The sequence below is a fragment of the Armigeres subalbatus genome, chromosome 3 (genome assembly GCF_024139115.2).
Source record: "Armigeres subalbatus isolate Guangzhou_Male chromosome 3, GZ_Asu_2, whole genome shotgun sequence".
Lineage (NCBI taxonomy): Eukaryota > Metazoa > Arthropoda > Insecta > Diptera > Culicidae > Armigeres > Armigeres subalbatus.
In genome coordinates this window covers 422346324-422360378 of record NC_085141.1, presented here as the reverse complement: position 1 = coordinate 422360378, position 14055 = coordinate 422346324, and the positions used below count along the sequence as shown (strand labels likewise).

General features: G+C 40.3%; 2 long non-coding RNA genes across 2 annotated transcripts; one reads left to right on the top strand and one right to left on the bottom strand.

The window, feature by feature from the left end:
- The first annotated feature begins 6665 nt into the window (after window positions 1-6665).
- On the top strand, window positions 6666-6993 carry LOC134224349 (uncharacterized). Its single transcript, XR_009982919.1, has 2 exons — window positions 6666-6766; window positions 6827-6993. It is a non-coding gene; the product is annotated as an uncharacterized LOC134224349 (long non-coding RNA).
- Window positions 6994-8719: 1726 nt separating this feature from the next.
- On the bottom strand, window positions 8720-9377 carry LOC134224350 (uncharacterized). The gene is made up of 3 exons (XR_009982920.1): window positions 9236-9377; window positions 9094-9176; window positions 8720-9005 (listed from the first exon to the last, which is right to left on the bottom strand). It is a non-coding gene; the product is annotated as an uncharacterized LOC134224350 (long non-coding RNA).
- Between the last annotated feature and the right edge of the window lie 4678 nt (window positions 9378-14055).

The window sequence follows — 14055 nt, the reverse complement described above, 5'->3', positions numbered from 1 at the left end:
AGAGGGCTTCCGACGAAAGTGGTCACTCCTGGTACATGCAAGGTGTCCCCGGGGAACCCGCAGGAGGGGACATTTTCGTTTTAGCACCAAAATATACCATGCGGCGGCTCTTTTGTCATGATTTTCCACCAAACAGATGGTTATGCGCTTGAAATCGATAAGTGACCACATTGGCCACTCCTGGTACATACAAGGTGCCCCTGGGGAACCCACAGGAGGGGACATTTCCGTTTAAGCACCAAAATATGCCGTGCGGCGGCTCTTTTGTCATGATTTTCCACGAAACAGATGGTTGTGCGGTTGAAATCGATAAGTGACCACATTGGCCACTCCTGGTACATGCAAGGTGCCCCGGGGAACCCGCAGGAGGGGACATTTCCGTTTTAGCACCAAAATATGCCGTGCGGCGGCTCTTTTGTCATGATTTTCCACCAAACAGATGGTTATGCGCTTGAAATCGCTAAATGACCACATTGGCCACTCCTGGTACATGCAAGGTGCCCCCGGAGAACCCGTATGAGAGGACATTTCCGTTTTAGCACGAAAATATGCCGTGCAGCGTCTCTTTCGTCATGATTTTTCACAAAATAGATGATTATGCGCTTGAAATCGATAAGTGACCACATTGGAAACGCCTGGAACCTATGAGGGGCCCCCAGGGAACCCGTAGAAGGGGACATTTCCATTTTTACACCAATATAAGCCGTGCGGCGGCTCTTTTGGTGTTTTCCCATCAAACAGATGGACGTGCGCTCGAAATCGATAAGTGACCACATTGGCTACATTTGAAACCTATGAGGCTTCCTCGGAGAACACGTAGAAGATGACATTTCCATTTTTACACCAACATATGTCATGCGGCGGCTCTTTCGTCGTGATTTTCGTCCAAATAGGTGCCCTCGAAATCGATTATTGACATATTGTCCACCCTTAGAACCTATGAGGTGCCCCCGGGAGCCCGTAGAAGAGTACATTTCCATTTTAACACCAAAATATGCCGTACGGTGGCTCTTTGTTATTTTTACCAATGGTCATGTGCTTTGAGTTGATTAGTGATATTGTCTACTCTTGGAATCTTTGAGATGCCCTGCGAACCCGTAGGAGAGGACATTTTCATGGTTATATCAAATGTACTGTGCCGCTTGCGGCAGCTGTATCTTCCACAAATCTTCAAAAAGTTGGTTATGCGCTTGAAATTGTTCTTCATTTGAAATTGTGTACTGAGTCAAATTAAAAAAATAGTTTCTGGGCTACTGTGATGATTCCTTCGAACAGCTCTATAAGGATTTTCTATTCCGCATCTCGATATTACCATTAGTCGATGGTCCCTTCAATATCGACTCATAGAAGTTTGAGGTTTTCACCGATCGCCGTGGACAATGATATGAAAACGCAACATTTTGATATAAAAAAAATCTCTCCTTCTGCGAGACTCCTGCGGGTACCTTGTAGGTTGTAGATATTAAGTTCAGAATGAATGACATCTTCTTCTTCTTATTGGCATTACATCCCCACACTGGGATAGAGCCGCCTCGCAGCTTAGTGTTCATTAAGCACTTCCACAGTTATTAACTGCGAGGTTTCTAAGCCAAGTTACCATTTTTGCATTCGTATATCATGAGGCTAACACGATGATACTTTTATGCCCAGGGAAGTCGAGACAATTTCCAATCCGTAAATTGCCTAGACCGGCACCGGGAATCGAACCCAGCCACCCTCAGCATGGTCTTGCTTTGTAGCCGCGCGTCTTACCGCACGGCTAAGGAGGGCCCCTCGAATGACATATTTGATAGAAAAAAACAAGATTAAACTACCTAGTGGTGATGGTGCCTTTATCGTTCGTTCAAAAGGGTTGAGAAATATATAAGAAAAGTCTAATATAGCAGTAATAGGTAGATAGCTCTTTTTTTCATATTTGTTTATTTGCATTCTAAAATTTTGAGCATAAGTGCCAGAAAAGTGATTTTCTCATGCAGCTGCTGAAATTAGTATTTTGGCCATAACTTCGGAGCCCATAGTCCGATCTGGCCAATTTTCAATAGGAAACAATAGGGTAAGATTTTCGTCGAATGCTATTTACTGCGAGTAATTCGGTTGAGGAAAAGTTCCTAAAAAGTGAGTGAGATTTTGTGTGCACAGACACTTTCAATGGATTCTTCACGGCACTCCACAATTACCGAAACTGGGTCTGGGGTTCCCCCGGGTTGATATTAGATAAATTTTAAGAGAATAACCAACTATTTGATGAAAAATTATAGTGAAAGAGCCGCTGCACGGCATGTCTTTAAGGGCCGATGTCCACGTAAAGTTTTTTCACGCTGCTTGCACGTAAACGTGTGCACGACTACATTTGATGCCGGGTACCTTGCGTGTACGCAGCTAGAAAACACGCTACGTGGGCATCGACCCTAAGTAAGAGTATGCACGGAAATGTCCTCTCCTATGAGCTCCACGACGGTACTTCATAGGTTCCAAAATGGAAAATGTGGTCACTTATTCATTTCGGTATAAAAACGGAAATGTAACCATCTACGGGTTCCGCGTGGTCATCTCATTGGTTCCAAGAGTGGCTAATGTGGTCACTTATCGATTTCAAGCGCATAATAATCTATTCTGTGGAAAATTATGATGAAAGAGCCGCCGCACGGCATATTTTGGTGCTAATACGGAAATGTCCCTTTCTACGGGTTCCCCGGGGGCACCTCATAGGTTCCAAGAGTGGCCAATGTGGTCAATTATCGATTTCGAGCTGAATATCCGTCTCATTGGTGGGAAAACACACCAAAAGAGTCGCCGCACGGCATATTTTGGTGCTAAAACGGAAATGTCCCCTCCGGCGGGTTCCCTGGGGGCCCCTGTAAGGTTCCAAGAGTGGCCAATGTGGTCACTTATCGATTTCACTGGCATTATCATCTATTTTGTTGAAAATCATGACGAAAGAGCTGCCGCACGACATATGTTGGTGTTAAAACGGAAATGTCCTCTTTTACGGATGCCCCGAGGGCACCTCATAGGCTCCAAGAGTAGGCAATGTGGTCACTTATCGTTTTTGAGCTGAATAACCATCTCTTTGATGAGACAACACACCGCAAGAGTCGCCGCACGGCATATTTCATTCTACGGGTTCCCTGGGGGCCCCTCATAGGTTCCAGGCGTTGCCAATGTGGTCACTTATCGATTTCAAGCGCATAATCATCTATTTTGTGGAAAATCATGACGAAAGAGCCGCCGCACGACATATTTCGGTGTCAAACGGAAATGTCCCTTTCTACGGGTTCCCCAAGGGCACCTCATAGGTTCAAGAGTGGCCAATGTGGTCACTTATTTATTTCGAGCAAATAACCATCTCTTTGGTGCGAAAATACACCGAAAGAGTCGCCGCTCGGCATATTTCGGTGTTAAAACGGAAATATCCCATTCTACGGGTTCCCTGGGGGCCCCTGGTAGACTCCAAGAGCGGCCAATGTGGTCATTTATCGATTTCAAGCGCATAATTATCTATTTTGTGGAAAATCATGACGAAAGAGCTGCCGCACGGCATATTTTGGTGTTAAAACGAAAATGTCCCCTTTCACGGGTTCCCCGAGGGCACCTCATAGGCTCCAAGAGTGGCCAATGTGGTCACTTATCGATTTCGAGCGCATAATCATCTATTTTGTGGAAAATCATGACGAAAGAGCCGCAGCACCGCACATTTTGGTGCCAGAACGGAATTGTCCTCTCCTACGGGTTCCCCGGGGGCACCTTGCATATACAAGGAGTGGCCAATGTGATCATTTATCGATTTCAAGCGCATGACCATCTGTTTGGTGGAAAATCATGATAAAAGAGCCGCCACACGGCATATTTTGGTGTTAAAACGGAAATGTCCCCTTTTACGGGTTCCCCGAGGGCACCTCATAGGCTCCAAGAGTGGCCAATGTGGTCACTTATCGATTTCGAGCGCATTATCATCTATTTTGTGGAAACTCATGACGACAGAGCCGCCGCACGGCATATTTTGGTGCTCAAACGGAAATGTCCCTTCCTGCGGGTTCCCCGGGGGCACCTTGCATGTACCAGGAGTGGCCAATGTGGTCACTTATCGATTTCAAGCGCATAACCATTTGTTTGGTGGAAAATCATGACGAAAGAGCAGCCGCACGGCATATTTTGGTGCTAAAACGGAAATGTCCCCTCCTGCGGGTTCCCCGGGGGCACCTTGCATGTACCAGGGGTGGCCACTTTCATCGGAAGCCCTCTCATGGACCATACATTACCGTTTTAAGAGAATCTATGAAGAATTAGCGATCGAAAGGCATATATGGAGCGATTTTTATGCTCCCCTTATATGACCGACAAGGTTCCCGTGGAAGTCGTTTCCCGGTGGACATTGTCTCCAGAACCAGCATATCACCACATAGCCACAACATTGATGAGTTTATCTTTCGAACGGTATATAAACTTTGTAATTCGGTTAAAATTTGACTGTTTTATAAGCATTTACATTTCTGGGTCAATATGACCCCAACATCTTATTCGTAAGTTTTTTCTAATATCCGAAGAAGGTTAATGGATTTTTTTCCAGACCACCAACATACCCAATCCAGAATAGTATTTTCTTTTATCTGAATAGATCCAAAGTTTCATTGATTTCATCCACCAACTAACCCAGTTGATCTGACGAGGTCTAATAGCGATTCCGACCAATTCCGAAAACCGATCAAACTCATTTTATTGACTCAACTAGTGGTCCAGTGGCATCTCCAAACCATCCAAAGGTTTCCTCCACATTTGAATTTTCTTGATCAGAATAGGACCGATGGCGATTCCGGCCTTCAACCAATCCACTTTAGAGTAACTTTTTTTCATGATTCGACTAGGTTCGAGAGCGATTCTGGCAATCGACCACCTCACCCTAGAATGGAATTTTATTAATCCAACCACATATGTCCAATAGTAGTTCCAAACCATGGTTAGACCCACTTCAAAATTAGATTTTCCTTGATTCGAATAGTCCCGATTGCGATTCTGAGCGTCGAACGACTCCCTTTAAAGATGGATTTTATTGACCCAACAAGATCCAGCAGTGCGATGAAATTTCTAGTATTTTTTTCAAACGAAATAAGCAATCCTTACTGTTTTAACCATTTCCGAAACTAGATTACAGATACTAAAACCACGGAGGAAGTATTCATTTAGTGCATCACGCAAAAATGATTGATTCTGAACTTCCTTCCCTCGTTTTCTTCGTCGTGATATTTGTTTTAAATATCTAAATGCTTAATAAAATTTAAAAAAAATATCTCAATCCCATCTTCTTCGTAATCTACTTTAGAGATGGCCGTAAAAAGTTTTAGCAATTTTTATGAGATTCTAACCCGGCTCTACAAGTTTTCTTACATTATTTGCGTCAAAAACTATCACAAAATTTCAAATAATTTTAAGGGTATTTTGTTCAATTTTTCTATGTGCATTTCTGGTATCAGGTTCCAATGCATTCCTGAATATTGAATGCTAGGTATTTGAAGCATGTTTAAATCATTAAACTTTTTTTTTGGTATGGGATTCAAATTGTTTTCCAAATGTAAAATTTAGGCATTTGATTTCTTTTTGTAGAAGAGGGGCGCCCAACAAACGATTTGCCAAGGGCGCTGGTCGTCCACGCTACGGCTCTACTTGTGAGTCTTTTAAAAGAAAGCTATCAAGCCTTTTGAAAGAATAATTTCGAGTGTCTTGAAACGAAGCTTCCGAGCATCTGAACATTCAGATTCTAGATTTTAGTGCAGAAGCATATTTTTTAACATATCAACATCAATATTTTTGTCACGATCAGGTAGATAGCATTGAATATTTTGTCTTTTGGGTAGGCAGGACTCAAAAATCTTTGATTTACTGATCGCCATGCATTTTATGTTCAACACAAAGTTTTAAAAGCAAAACACCATTAATAAGTTTTTAGACAAATTTATTTTCATAATTGAAACAGATTTTCCATACCACTAAACAAAACGTCCACAACCAGGACTTTAGGCAAGAAGATTCTAGCTTCGATGGTGTACTGTCCAATAGATGGTCTTCCTTCCTCCCTTCCAAACTCTATCGTTTCATACTAGTTCATACTGCGCCTTAGCGAACGGCTTTCAATCTGTTGATTTTCAATAAATCGACTACTTTGAGCGTGCTTACAGCGGCACACTAGGAGTTAACTTTCTGAAATCAGTATGGCGATAATAACACTTATTATCATTTGGTATATTGTGTGATACTAGCGTTTGACGCTGTGAATATTAGACATAGCGCAAAGTACCCTTAGACAAAGTTGTAAAGGGGAATCAGCGCTAGAAGTCCGCCCTACAACACTTTTCGGAATTTCGCTTCTGGAATGAGTTATTGGCTGAATACTAAATGATAATGAAATGATAAGTTCAATCCCTGCCTCCAGGTCAAGATCCGTTGCATTAGGTGAATTGATGTGATTCTAAAACTCGAGTGCGCCATTGAAAACCGTCACAGTAATTAAAAGGCTGTGACGAATTTTGTTCAACTGTGTCAAGTAATGACGAAATATTAGCCACTTAAAGCTTGGAAATTGAAATTCGTCGAAGCTAATTTCTTAATTTTCCACAGTTATGGTTCGCTCGAATATTTTTCTTATAAATAGAGAGGCCTAATTGTATTCACTTCATTATTAGTTGGTTTCTGTTTTCAAAATACCAAAGCCATGAGAAATTTTTTCTTCATCCTACTCGCCATGATGATGGCAGCCTTGGTGGCTGGGACAACAGTAATTAGATTTTAAGTTTGAGTCTCACGAATTATAACGGTTTTTTTCTCGCACAAATAGGATCTCCGCATCAGAAGGGAGCCTCAAGTAGCTGAGCCGGCATTCGTCAAGAAAGACGCCTACAAGACCGGTGGTAAAAAGTGATTGATAAAACAAATCGTTTTTTTTGTGCAAAAAAGTATGCGTCATTAGTTATCAATAAAGTTAGCTCAATTAGTGGAATTAAATCATAATGGTCCTTATATCACTCTCGCTGTAATCATGGCAGAGAGTGTGCAAAAATTATTGAAATTCTGCAAAGAGAGTACTTTCCGTTGCTTTTACAACAAGTAACGGATAGAAAATGCAGCGTGTTTCAATTAGTACTTGGTGGTGACTAAAACGCATTCGATATACTTGGCATGACATCTTCCGTTACTGATTAATTGATGGATTTGTTTAATTTACCTAACTAGGGTGGTGTGATATGAATTTGAAGTGACGGTAAAGATAATTCTTTCCAGGAAATTTAATTCTCTACTGCAAAGAACATTTCAAAAATATTTCATTATAAAAATGAAAAAAAAAAGTTTTAAGAATTATAGCTGATCGTACGATCACTCCATCGAAACTCCAATGAAACACGATTGTGTAGTGATTGTTGAGGCGTACACACTGTCCGTAAATAGCAAATAAAAACCTTGGCAAAACAAGATGAACAAGAACGAATGTGCCCATTCGACATGCTGCTTTATGTGGTTAAGTAATTGCCATTCTTGCAGAGACATATCCTCTAAGCACGTACTCACTTGCTTCTTCTCCCGAGTCGTACCATGGCAAAGGCATAGGTGCCAATAGATATGCGTTTTCTTCCCACGGATTGGTTTAACGTTACCGCTATGAATACGAGCTCGAGTTCGAGTTTTCAATTGTGCAATCTTTTCGTAAGGCGAATTGATCATCATAAAGATTGATCAACTTTAAATGAATACAACGTTTACATTAATTGTGATTCACCTTGTGATTCATTCAGTCCAGGTAATAGTGTGTAGGATTTGAAGCAAACAATATATTTGGGGGGCGATTCAAATATGACGTCTATTACTTTTTAAGATTTCTCGACCTCCCCTCTCCCCTCTGTCAATTTTGACGTCATTTTTGAACGACCTCTTTGCGGAGTTTCCGCATTCTAGTACAAGCTTCAAGCCAAATATCTGGTATAAAACTAAACATGGTGTATAATAGAAGGCGTTTCACACCATTCGTGCGAGAAAGATACATAAGTGCTGAGTAAGGAAGAACAGCTGAATTTGCACTCCTTAAGCTTTTTCGATGTTTTCATCAACATAAACCAGAATATCGAATCCCGCAGATGCAAAATTTAAAACTTTAGCTACATTTCACAATGGTCTCCTACCTACATGGTTTTTGTGACTTTCAAACGCATTTAAAATATTTTACGAGTATAAAAATGAGCTTAGAGCGAAACGCTCGAAAGGTGGTGAAAAATGACTAAATTTCATGAGAAATCAATGGAGAACGCATGGTTGTTTGTTTATCTTGGCGAATTGAACGAAAAACATACGGAAATATAGGAATTTTACTCAACCTTTCGTTGGAGCTAAATAACTAATGTTAGATTGTAATGGTTTACGTGGTTGGAAATTATTAATTTCTCGATCAACCTGAACTTTCACAACATTTTAAACACCACCTGATATTTATTTTTTTATGAATTTTGTTCGTGGGGTTAACTCATTGTATCTTCGATGCTAAAGGTTGTCATCTCCCCGCCCGAGGAAAGGGGGGAGTCGCATGAGACGAAGACAAAATAGGTGGAAAGAAGGTGTACTGATACTGGTCCCATTGACCCACTTACCAATTCTGCCTACAAACCTGGTTCGAAATAAGTACAGCGAAACCAACAAAAAAGAAGACGAATCGAGTCATCGTGTTCCAAAGCAAAAGTATAAATTTTACATGCAAAACTGTAGGTGATGTTTATTAAAGTGTTACTTATATCCTAGGTGTACTTACATTCTAAGTTTTAGTACTTATCCTACTGTGTGGTGTCCGTGTCGTGCGTGTATCCCACGTAGACTGCTAGAAATGGCCCGGAACAGAAAGTCCATGACTACTGGCGGAAAGCCAGCAACTCCGAGATCCAGTAATTCAGTGGCCATGGTGGGATGCTACGTCACCACACCACCAGAGCGATGAATGCCACCGCCATGCAGAATTTTGGATAGAAAAGATGGGCCTGCATGGGAACAGCATTAAATGATCACTTTAGCACTCCAGTCGAATAATTTTCGGAAACTATTTAACTGTTCATCTTCCTTGCTTACCGATCTCATGTAATCACCATCACTCTACTCTGCCATTGCTACATGCATCGTCATGCATTGTTTGGGGGTGTGAGGGCTTGAGGCTGTAGGTTCAAAATTCAGCAAATTATTTCCAGCCAATGAAATTATCACCACACTTTACCTCCTACACGGCCTATCTCGGTTCACCCTCTGTAGCACCACGTTGATACACTATGACTATCGGTCAGGTAGCACTATAAAATAAATACTGCTAGTCAGGCACAGAGCACAAAATCGGTATTGCCTGCTTGGAATTTAACTAGCGACTGATCTGATCACAGTTCCGTTCGGGATATAATGTTGGTCCTAGTTGTAGTAGTCAGTGGTCATTCTCTTATCTCTTAGTTTTATCAGATAAGGAGAGCAATGGCTGTTTTACAAGAGAATGTTGGCAATTGGAGATGATCTCCCACATGGCATACAGTTTAATCGACTAACCGGTGGCATGTATGTATGTTTGATCTGCAGATATATGGATCAGCTCAGAATTCAGATTCTATCACACTGCAGCGTTTCATATGCGCTGGCACGATGATCTTGCCAAATAGGGTATATTGGCAGGTCATGGACTATGAAGAGTTGTGGATATGTTCTGTTGTCGTGTTGTTTAGTGTAGGTGGATTACAAACTGGTAAGAAAATTGACCCATACCTTCGTTCCGTACACTAGACTAGAAGCTCAAAAATTGCTTCCGCGGTACAAAACAAAATCAGTAGTAGTGCGCAGGTTACAAGGTCTCAATTGACTAAAATCAAACCGTGTAGAACGAACCTGGGTGTATAAACGATTTTACGAGTGGTTTCATGTGTTGGGCCATTCTGCCCCTTGGGTGCATTTGGCACTATTTTCCTCAATTTATATGACAAGTATTTCGTTTTATCAGGTATAACTCACTTGAAGAATTAAGTGAAGTTTCTGACCTGTCATAAGACGAGTTTATACAATCCCATTGAATTCCACCACTTAATTGTATCTTGACAGATACGTATTTCGACCTCAACATGGATGATGACGGCCTTACTGTTGAGGTCGAAATACGTATCTGTCAAGATACAATTAAGTGGTGGAATTCAATGCGATTGTATAAACTCGTCTTATGACAGGTGAAAACATTCCACTAAAAGCTCAAAATAATTTTCTTATCGAAGTTTCTGAGTTATTGATTGATTCGTTATCGTTAGTTATTGATTTGATTCGGTGTAGGAGAATTTACGGCTTTGTCAGAATTAGTTGCACTTTTACCAGAGGCTAAGATCAATCATTCTAAAACACGCTATCGCAACTTTTTGGGTCTTCTAATTCGTAGTTTTCTAGTGGTTTTATGAAAACACATGAATATAAGTGCTTGGCACTATTTCCTTCTAAGTTCCAAAAACTTTGAAACGAAATCCACAACCAACAGTAAAGGCTGGATCACAATAGCACGTTGCGCTGGGCGTTGAAGTCAGCGTTTTGTACTAGAATGCAACGCTAATAAACGTGACGCATTCATGCCCACAATGAAACGTTCGCGTTGTGCGTTTATTAAACAACAATAATGATATTTGAATTTCTAAACAAATTCGCTCTGAAATAATATTTATTATCAAATAGGCAGAAAAAAAACAATATGCAAGCTTCCTCCAGGAATTCCTTCGACAATTGCTCCAGTCATTCTATCCGAAGTTCTATCAGGATTTTTTTTAAGAATGCCTCCAGTAACTTCTTCGACAATGTCTTCAGAAATTTCACCATAAGTTTAGCCGGGAATAAATCCAAAAATTTCGCCATTATTTACTACAAGAAATCTTCCACGGGCTCCTTTATAAGATCTGCAGGAATTCTTGCGATAATTCTTCGTGCTTTTTCTCATAAAAATTCTGAAAAATTGCACCGTGAAGTTCCTAAGAATATTCCGTGGAAATTCCGCCGAACTGCCAGTAAACATTCCTGAGAATTTTGCAAAAAAATACGAATTTCTTGTGTGAATTCCGTAAAATTTCCCTGAAAGTTTCGAAAAATTTCTTGTGAACATTTCAAAGAATTTCTCCTGGAATTCCACCGAACATTTATACAGAAATTATACCGACAATGAAATTTTCGGAGGAATTCCTAGATTAATTCACAAAATAATCCTGAAAGAACTCCGGTGAAAACATCAAGATTTCCACTGGGAGATTCTCCAAAAACTCCTCCGGGAATTCTTTCAGGAGTTCCACCGGCAGTTCCTCCAAGAGTTCCTCCAGGATTTCCTCCGAGAATCATTCCAGTAGTTCTATCGGCAGTTTCTACGGGGATTCCTCTGAAAATTCTTTCAGGAAATTCTCCAGAATTTCCTCTTGGTCCAGCTATATAAGGTTTCAGCTAGACAAGATTTCTCTATAAGATGAATTTTCCACGATTTTTTTCCGAGGATTCTTCTGATAGTTTCACTGACATTTCCTCCGGGAGTTCCTTTGAAAATTCTTCCGGGAGTTTCTTCTGAAATTCCTCCGGAAGTTCCTACGAGAATTCCTCCGAGAGCTCCTTCGGGAATTCCACCAGTAGCTCTGCCAGAAACTCATTCAGGCTTTTTTTATTTCAGGAAATTATTTAGGCTTTCTTCAGAAATTTAAATGGAAATTCCTCCTGAAGTTCTTCCGATAGTTTCTGTGGGAGTTCCTCTAGGAATTCTTCTAGGAGTTCCTCCTGAAATTCTTTCGAGAGTTCTTACGGGAGCTCCTCCGGCAGTTCCTTCGGGAACTCCTCCGGGAGATACACCTCAGAAGAGGAATTCCCAGAGTAATTTCCGGAGGAATTCCCGTAGAAATTATCAGAGGAATTCTAAGTCGCTAAGTTAACTAAGTCCCGTTTTATTAGGAAATGCTAAGACAATGTAACAATAAAACCGGACTTAGTTAACTCCTTGATAAAGGTACAATATATGTAACCGAAACGTCGGATAAAAACGTAAAACCCGTTTTTGAGCATAAGAAGACTGAAAGCCATAACCTCAAATATTATTATTATCTTTATTTGGGAAGTTTTCAGTCCAAGGCTGGCTCACCTCGAATCCAGGAATTCCCTGTGAAGTTCCTGGATGGATTCCCGAAGGAACTGTTGGTAAAACTCCAGGAGGAGCTCCCGGAGATACTCCCACAAGCACTTCCGGAAGAATTCAAGGAAGTCCTGAAATAATTCTTGGAGAAGTTCCTGAAGGAATTTCGGAGAAATATCAGAAGTAATTCCTGGATAAAATACTAGGAGGAATTAATGCCGAAATTCCCAGATGAAATCCTGAAAGTATTCCCAGATGAATTGCTGATGAAATTACTGGATGCATTCCCGGGCGTTTGTTTTGAAGAAATTCCAGGAAGAATTCAATGAAAGATGTCCTGGAGGAACTCTCAAATTAATTTCCGAATGAAATTCTGGAGTATATTCCGAGTGAAGTCCGGAAAGAATTCTAGGACAATTCTGCGAAAAAATTCCGGAGTAATTCCTCAGAATTCCAGGAGAAGTACCTGAAGGAATTCCTGGAGAAAGACCTGGAAGAATTTCCGGGGAAATACTTGGACGAACTCCTGGAGAAATTCTCAAAGAACTTTGTAGAGGAATTCTTGAAGGATATTCTGAAGTAATTGCGAAAAGAATTCTAGAATGAAATCCTAGAGGATTTCGCTATTAAGTTTATGGCGGTGAAATTATGGAGCGAAATCGGAGAATTTCTGTCATAAATTTTTGAAGAAACTTCTGGTGGAATTTCGGGAGGAAATTCCGTATGTATTCTTGAAGGAACTCTCGAATACATTCCAGAAGAAATGCCGGAGATTTTGCTGGAAGAATAGCCGAAGAAATGTCTAAAAGTAAAACTTAGAAAGAAGTAAAAAATCTTCTAGGAATTTCCTCATGAATTCCCTAAAAAAATTTAGTGAGGGGTTTCTAGATAAAAAGGAATTGCAATTACGTGAAAAGGATTTTCGAACGATTTTCAAAAGGAATTTGTAGATAACTTCCCGGAGGAATTAAGAAGTTCCCAGGGGAGCTTCTAGAAGGATTTTAAGGAGAATTTATGACCCCGAAATGTTTCGAGTTGTTTTGAACTTTCATATGTATTATGGATCCTGGATACCCTAATAAGTTTTTGGGAATCTTTTGAATTTCAACCACCTATTTCTAAATATGATTGGATTGTAAAGTGCACATGTTAAGGGAATTCATTCCAGTCCCCGTTCAATCTTACCATCATTTAGGGGGCCTCTGGCTACGCCCTTGCTTATGGAGATTTATTGCTGTTTATGCCAACATGCTTTGTACATGTTCGACGTATAGGCATACAAGCATATGGAGACGCACCAAACAGCGTATTTTAATGTTATCTAAAACTATTTACAACATGCAAAAAATGTAGAAGTGAAAATGAAAAAAAATATGATGAAATCTTTTTTAACCCTTTCCTTCCTATGGTAGCTGTAGAGCTTATCAAATTTTGCACCTTCCAACATACATCGAATTCTTTCAAAAGCAGTATTTAACACAACATAATGGTAGACTATTGGAAACAATCAAGTAACTATTGATTAACAATTTTTTTCAGTTTTTCACTCATTTTAGCTATGCCAAAACACATTAGCAAACACATAACATTTTTTCATAGGTGATTCCTTCCTATTGAAATCTTTTAAAAAGTCGTGGGAAAGAGAGGGTTAAGGGGTTGTCAGCATAAAACGTAAACAATCTCCAAAAGTAACGGAATTCCGAACTTGGTGTCTTCAACAAAGTTTTGCTTTTCTCGTACAAAAAAGTTGTACCGAAAGGGGTCGTACACACATTACGTAAACATTTTTTCTGTATTTTTTTTACCCTCCCTCCCCCCTTGTATGATTTTTTTATACAAATGATTTTTTATTTGTATGGTTCGTAAGAAAATGGCGAACCGTAAGAAAATGGCTTTACAGTGAGAAGTGAGAAATGATCAATGAG